At 29.1% G+C, this 7349-nt stretch overlaps 2 non-coding genes across 2 annotated transcripts; one reads left to right on the forward strand and one right to left on the reverse strand.

Annotated features, from left to right (window-relative positions):
- The first annotated feature begins 4177 nt into the window (after positions 1-4177).
- Positions 4178-4296, forward strand: LOC142328505 (5S ribosomal RNA). Its single transcript, XR_012757295.1, has one exon. It is a non-coding gene; the product is annotated as a 5S ribosomal RNA (ribosomal RNA).
- An 824-nt stretch (positions 4297-5120) lies between these two features.
- On the reverse strand, positions 5121-5239 carry LOC142328516 (5S ribosomal RNA). Its single transcript, XR_012757306.1, has one exon. It is a non-coding gene; the product is annotated as a 5S ribosomal RNA (ribosomal RNA).
- Positions 5240-7349: the final 2110 nt, after the last annotated feature.

Consider the following 7349-nt stretch of genomic DNA (forward strand, 5'->3'; position numbering starts at 1 on the left):
AGAATGAATACTTGTAAATGCAAACTGATGGACAACTTAAGATTTTTATAGTCTAAAGTAGCTTATACACTCCGTTTAGCTCGGAGACATAATTTCTTTATAGGCCCGTCATATTTTTCTTTTTTACAAAAATTATCACTAACTTTCCACAAAAAAAAAATTTTTCTTTGCATTCCTTCTTGTTTAACAATCTTTAAAAGCTAACCTGTTAATTACCCTACAATAATACGGTTCGAATAAAAAACGCGAGGAGTTTGAACAAAGAACATGCATTTTAAACTTTCAAACAATATACAGTTCATAACTAATACAACTACATGAAATTACACTACATAAAATTAACGTATGGAACTACAAAAATATGTACAATTTAATTAAATTTAATTTGTATATGATTAATACACCTGTGAGCATTGGGAAAGATGCTGTAGAAGCCATAAGTTGTATACGAAGACCCATACATGCATATAAAACGGCACAATATAGAAATAATTAATGTAGCTATACAAATATGTACAACTATACAACATACATTCAAATAGAGATTCAAGGGGCTACAACACAACAGAGTTCAAGGCTGTAACGACTTAGATTAATCCATTTACTTTCCCGCCCAATGCTATAGCAGAGCTATAGCTCCAAAAAGTAAAGTATGGTAATCGGTCCAATTTGGGCATATGCGGTTTTCACTGGATCTTGGCGTTTTGACACCTAAGAAACTCAAAAAAGGATAAAACCCGGATGGAAATTTTTCGGATATTCGTATGTACGGGTGTTTATTCGGAGTATTGGCTTCTAAATCACCTTATATCTCCAGAAATGATTTTCACTAACCTTGGTCAGATTACTTTTACATATGAGGCATTGATGCCATTAAATTTTCAACTTAAAAGGTCCAGGGGGTGAGGCTGTAGAGCAAGGTTACCTTTAGTATTTCGAGATTTCGCCTATTTAAGGTCTTATTTTTCTTAGGCACATTTTTTAAAAATTAAAAAATTTTTCCAAAAAAAAAATAATTTCAAAATCGCACCTCCACCCCAAAAGATGCTCTAAAATGGTCAAAATAAACTAGGTACAGTGTGTTATACCGCCTCTCACCACAAGGAGCACTAGTGTAGCACTGACGTACGCTGCTGTAGTCCGTCTTTCTTTCTTTTTCTATTAAGTCTCCGGTACCAGCTATGTTGTAACATCATAGGCGAGCGGTAGAATTTAATAAATGAATAATATTTAAAGGGTAAAAAAGTATTTTAAGTGGTCGTAGTACCGCTACACCCGTGCGAATGAAATACGGTATGCGCGTGCGCTTTTGTTAGAATCATTTAATTAAATAAATAATTAATAAATAATAACAAATATTGTATTTAAATAAAATGATAAATATTTTTCATTAAATTGTCTGCAACTCATCGGGCTGGTCTAGTGGTGAACGGGTCTTCGCAAATAAGCTGATTTTGAAGTCGAGAGTTCCAACGTTCAAATCCTAGTAAAGGCAGTTACTTTTATACGGATTTGAATACTAGATCACGGATATTGGTGTTCTTTGATGGTTGGGTTTCAATTAACCATACATCTCAGAAATGGCCGAACTGAGACTGTACAAGACTACACTTCACTTATACTCATATATATCATCCTCAGAAATAATACCTGAAGGTGATTCCCGGAGGCTAAACAGGAAAATAATAATAAATTGTCTGTGTGTGAGTGTATAAGCTGTATCAGAAAGAAGCCGCGTGGCGGGAAAGTCCTACAACTGTGTTCTCAGCTTTTTCTTTTTCCTTCTTGTTTCAAAATGGAATGTAATAATCTTTGAAAAAATATTCAAGAATGTTCTAGAATATTACAAAATATTCTTCCTTTGGTTTAGGAGGAAATGCGGAACAACATGCATACTTACCCTCATACAAATACATACAATTATACATAGAATATACATACAAGATATAGGTCTACACATTCATGTTTGTGGGTGCTAAATTACGACACAATAATCCAATTGTATATCATGAAAACTCGTTAAGACTTTCGAAATAGCCGTAAGAAATAATAATGTATTTCAGATGTGAATATTCGTATAGGAAATCTATCGTGAATTTTTAATTACAATAATACGTAATAATGTATAGTAAGTTACTAAATACATAATTAATTACGATCATATAAATTAATATTTACTTTTCGCCAGTAATATGGAAATCCAGTAATATATTAATTGAAATCAGATTAACTAAGAAGCGATTAATACATTTTTATTCATATCACCTTATGACATTTTTAGAAAGAATTACATCAGTATTTTGAAGCCTTTTTTAATCAGTATCCAAGACAACTGCATACGCATTATGTGGAAATTCTAAAACAGTGGAGACTTTCGTATTACGTTACTACATAATTACTGTGACACAAATTGCCAATCTCAATGCGAAGTGGTAGCGTCTCAGCCTTTTATCTGGGGGTTCCGGGTTTAATTCCGGTCAGGCAAAGGCATTTTTAATAAGCTACAGAATTCCATTTTCATATTCCCACGTACAAGCTTCTCCGTAAACTTTTGTGGTAAATTAATTCATCAAAAAAAACCTTTTTAGAGCTTTGTTTAACACGATAAAGCATTTCTTTCAGTGAATGGAATCACTGAATGGAATCATTATCTAAATTCACAGTTCACTAAACAAAGAATTTTCACTTGTTGCTTTCCCATTCTTGTAATTGTAGGAAGCATAATTACGTGCTTTACAGTATTAGGAGTACCAGCTAAGGTACAGGTGAATAAATTAACTTTCTCTGATGGTAATGATTCTCAGTTTACAGACGGAAGTATGAAAAGAATGGAGAGGATACTTCGATTGCTAAAGCCATCTACATAAGTCTGATTAGGACATATACGAAATTTGAGAATATATTTTACTTTGAGAAAATACTAACGGGTATGAGTTATTTCTAATGACATCAGTAATCTATAATTATAATGACTACTATCTAAAGGCGGTAATAAATTTTATAGTTTAATTACAAGCCAAGAAGAGAAAAACGATTATAAGATCCGGAGATAACAATACTATTTTAGCTGAAATTAAATATTAGTTTAAATAAATACTAAACAGTATGAAATAATTGATAACAGAGAGATAATTAAAAGAAAAAGAGAACTTGATAAACAGGAATAAAAGAGACAGACTACAAACAAAAACCACTGGGCTGGTCTAGTAGTTAACTCGTCATCGCAAATCAGCTGATTTCGAAGTCGAAAGTTTAAGTTTCAAATCCTAGTAAACCTTTAAACGGATTTGAATAACACCGGTGTTCTTTCGTGGTTGGGTTTCAATTAACCACACATCTCAAGAATAGTCGACCTGAGACTGTACAAGACTACACTTCATTTACATTCATACATATAAAATTCATTCATCCTCTGAAGTAATACCTTAACTGTGGTTCCGAAGGCTAAACAGAAAAACAGAGACTACAAACAAATAATAAAAATACTGGTGGCGAATAACGATTAGAATTCCGGGATAGTGTTAGATCGATCAGGTTTGGGAATTTTTCAAATTATTGCCCACCATATTCCCATGCTAGCAAGCAGGAAAGTCACGCTTTATGAAGAAATGATTTTTTTTTTTTTTAAAGGAATAATGTAAGGTTTTAAAAATATTTGTAAATATAGGTATAGATAAGATGTGGACGAAACAAAACTAAAAAATTATTAAATCAGTTTTATAACAGTTTTAGTTAAATATGCATGAATCAAAAAAGAAGTATTTCATCATTCATTACGATAATAACGGAAAATATTTAAGCACATATTACACATTTAAGTGATGTAGTTTTTCTTTTACCTTAACACAGAAATAATCCTATATAAACCAGAATAATTTTCACCGAAAAACAGTTCACTATGCATAAATCTAAAGATACGGGTGTACAAGCAAACGTAAATCGTCTTATTTACAGCCAATTTATTTTTCATTTCGGTTAAAAATAGTTATTTTTAATTGCTGATGTTTATATCGTATGAAAATTCATTTTTTCACTATTTTGACAAAAATAAAATTTAGGATTTTTCACATTTATTTGTAAGTGTAAATGGTATAAAATAGGATTAAAAATAATCTACAATCAAATTCAGTTAGTATATATAACAACAAATATGCATTCATTTAAATCTACTTTTTCCGCCAACGACCATACCACGTTGAATACACCGGTTCTCGTCTGATCACCGAAGTTAAGCAACGTCGGGTGCGGTTAGTACTTGGATGGGTGACCGCTTGGGAATACCGCATGTTGTTGGCGTTCCTTTTTTTTTGTAATATCATTTTTCTTTTGACTGTTTATCTCTTTTTTTAAAATTATTTTGACATCTTTGTTTTATTTTATTTTAATTATTTAGTTTCATTAAATTCAAATAAAAATGATGGTTAGGATGTAAATTATTAATTACAATACGAAATAATTTATATTAAATATTACTAAAGTTCCGATCTGTAAATGAATTGTCAGTTAACAGGATTAATAGAAATCAGGACACAGGATTGTATTTATTTTTAGTATGATTTTTAAATATACATTTTCAAATTTTTCTAAAGAAACATTTTTTTTAGAAGTGATTTATATGTTATAGATTAAAAAATAATTTTATTACCGTAAAAGTAAATTGTTTTTTTGTTTTTTTAATGTCTAATAAAAAATAATACAAAGTGTACTGACGTTTTATTTACATATTTTTAATTTAAAAAAATATATAATTTTAAAAGTATATTATTTCTGTTGTTAATGAATATAAAATATAAAGAAATTACAATTAAATAAACATTTTTTTCGTAAATTTATAATCTTTAAAGAAGTAAAAAATTTTAAAAAAAGTTCCTTTACAACATTAAAAAACTTTTTAAAATATTCAGTTAATAATAATTAAAAAAAAAGAATTATTAATTAAAAAGAATTAATGAAAATTGACGACAAATCGTGAACTTCATTAAATCATTAAGTATAAATTATTTCGTATTGTAATTAACAATTTACGTTCGAATCATTTGAATTTAAAAAACTAATAATTAAAATAAAATAAAAGAAAGATGACAGTCAAAATAGAAATGATAATTAAAAAAAAAGAAGAATGCCAACAACATGCGGTATTCCCAAGCGGTCACCCATCCAAGTACTAACCTCACTCGATGTTGCTTAACTTCGGTGATCAGACGAGAACCGGTGTATTCAACATGGTATGGTCGTTGGCAAGAAGAGGAGTTAAAACGAGTACATATAGTCTCTCAATTTGATTGTATATTATTTGTAATCCATCTACATTCGCCATCATTATTGTCCTTTCAGTCTAAACTAAATTTTATTTCTTCTGAATTTTTAATTTATACCGTTTAGTATCTATTTAAAGAAATTTTTAATTTCAAGTATAAGAACATTATTTTAAGGAATTATTTTTGTTCTTCATTTTTTACACTAAATTTTCTTAATTATTAACTTATTACGCATCTAGAATTAATAAATATTATTGATGTAAGTCATTTCAAAAAACCTATTCGTTTTTTCTCTACGCTAAAAATTATCTTACACATTTTTTTTTCCTTACCAAGCTCTCTGAAATGTATATGTTCAACAACAATAATGTTCAACAAAAGATGTTGCAACAATCCAAATATCCTCTCTGTGCACCGTAGAATGTAAACTAAGAATCATTACCTTCATTGAAAGGTGATCTGTTCATCTGCATCTTAAATGGTTCGCTAGCATTTTTACAATTACAAAACTGGGAAACCAAAAATGAGTATTCTTTCTGTGTTAAAACAGTGAAAAATGTTTCATTCAATAGAAAAAAATTGTGTTAAATAAAACTAAGTAGGATTTGGGTCCAATAGTAATATTCCATACGAAAATCTCCAGAGTTTTAGATTTTCCACACAGTACGAATCAGATTCATGAATGGATAATGATAAATACGTCTCCATAAAGAAATGGCATTGGATTAGAAAAAGTACTGAAATTACTGTATGATGCAATGTAATTGACAGTAGGTTGTACGTTTTAATTCTTATATAGATAAACCACAACGGTGTAACATCCATCCCCAGGAATTCTTTCTAAAATTAATCTATTAATCATTTTTAAAATGTATTTTATAGATTCCATCTCATAAACTCAATTAACCAGAGAATTGATAGATTCTAAATTGACTTCACAATAAGCAGTATGAAATACCCGAAGCCAGTTACACACAAATATTTTCATCTCTTCATCATTTGAAAAAAGTTGACCATATAATGTTTCTTTCAGCGCTCCAAAAAGTTGATAATCACTTAGCGAATCCAAATCGAGGTAATATATTGGATGTTCAAGAGTGGCCCAATGTATTTTCACTAATTTCTCTTGATTAATATCCTCAACTGAACATGCATCGGGGCGTCATATCTTCTGGATCGAACGAGTTGTTTTAATTTTTTTAACATGTTTCCAATTGTAACGAACATTCATTTTTCTAGAGAACAATTCAGTTTTAGATTTTACATATCCACATAAATAATAAGATAACCCTTTTATTAAATCTCTTTAATGAGTCGTGGCTGAGTAATTATAAAAAAATAATTTCAATATTACCAACAATAAAGTAAAGATTTTATAAAAATCGAAGGTACTTGAGCTAAGAAAATCTACTGTGTTATTTAGGGACAAATCCCTAAATATATATCCCTTAATATATCAAAATATATTAACACAATATACTAATATCAACATAGTATTCTTGTCAAAAAAAGAAACAAAAATAAAAATAGTGTTATTGACAAATACCTGAAAAAACAAATTTCAAAAATGTTTAGATTGGTAAATTAAAAGAATCTAAAATTTTTAAATATCAACCCATATATATGACTTAATCAGAAATTTAGTATTAAGTGAAATTTCGTAAAAGAATTATTTGTTTTATCCAATTAAAATAATATAACTTCCCAGTAATTCATGATGTAACACCAGAAATTTGATAAATAAAGTCTTATTATAATTTTTATAATAAACACTTAAAACGCTAGTGTTAATAATTATAACTGGTTCCCGTACGTAAGATAATATTTGTCTTTAGATAGGTAAATAACATATATCTCTACAGAGCGATTATGAATCATAATTTGTAAACAACCAGTTGTGAGTCACAAAATAGCTTAGACATAAACAACAAATATAGCGCACGCGCCTGTGTGTCATAGGTGAGAGACATACGGTATCAGAGTATCAAGCAATATCTTTTGATAGAGATTTAAAATAATACTAATACTGAATCATAATATCAGTAGAGAAATAAAAAGTTTAAACGATAATTTCATGCTAAAATCATTCCA

The sequence above is a fragment of the Lycorma delicatula genome, chromosome 7 (genome assembly GCF_047948215.1).
Source record: "Lycorma delicatula isolate Av1 chromosome 7, ASM4794821v1, whole genome shotgun sequence".
Lineage (NCBI taxonomy): Eukaryota > Metazoa > Arthropoda > Insecta > Hemiptera > Fulgoridae > Lycorma > Lycorma delicatula.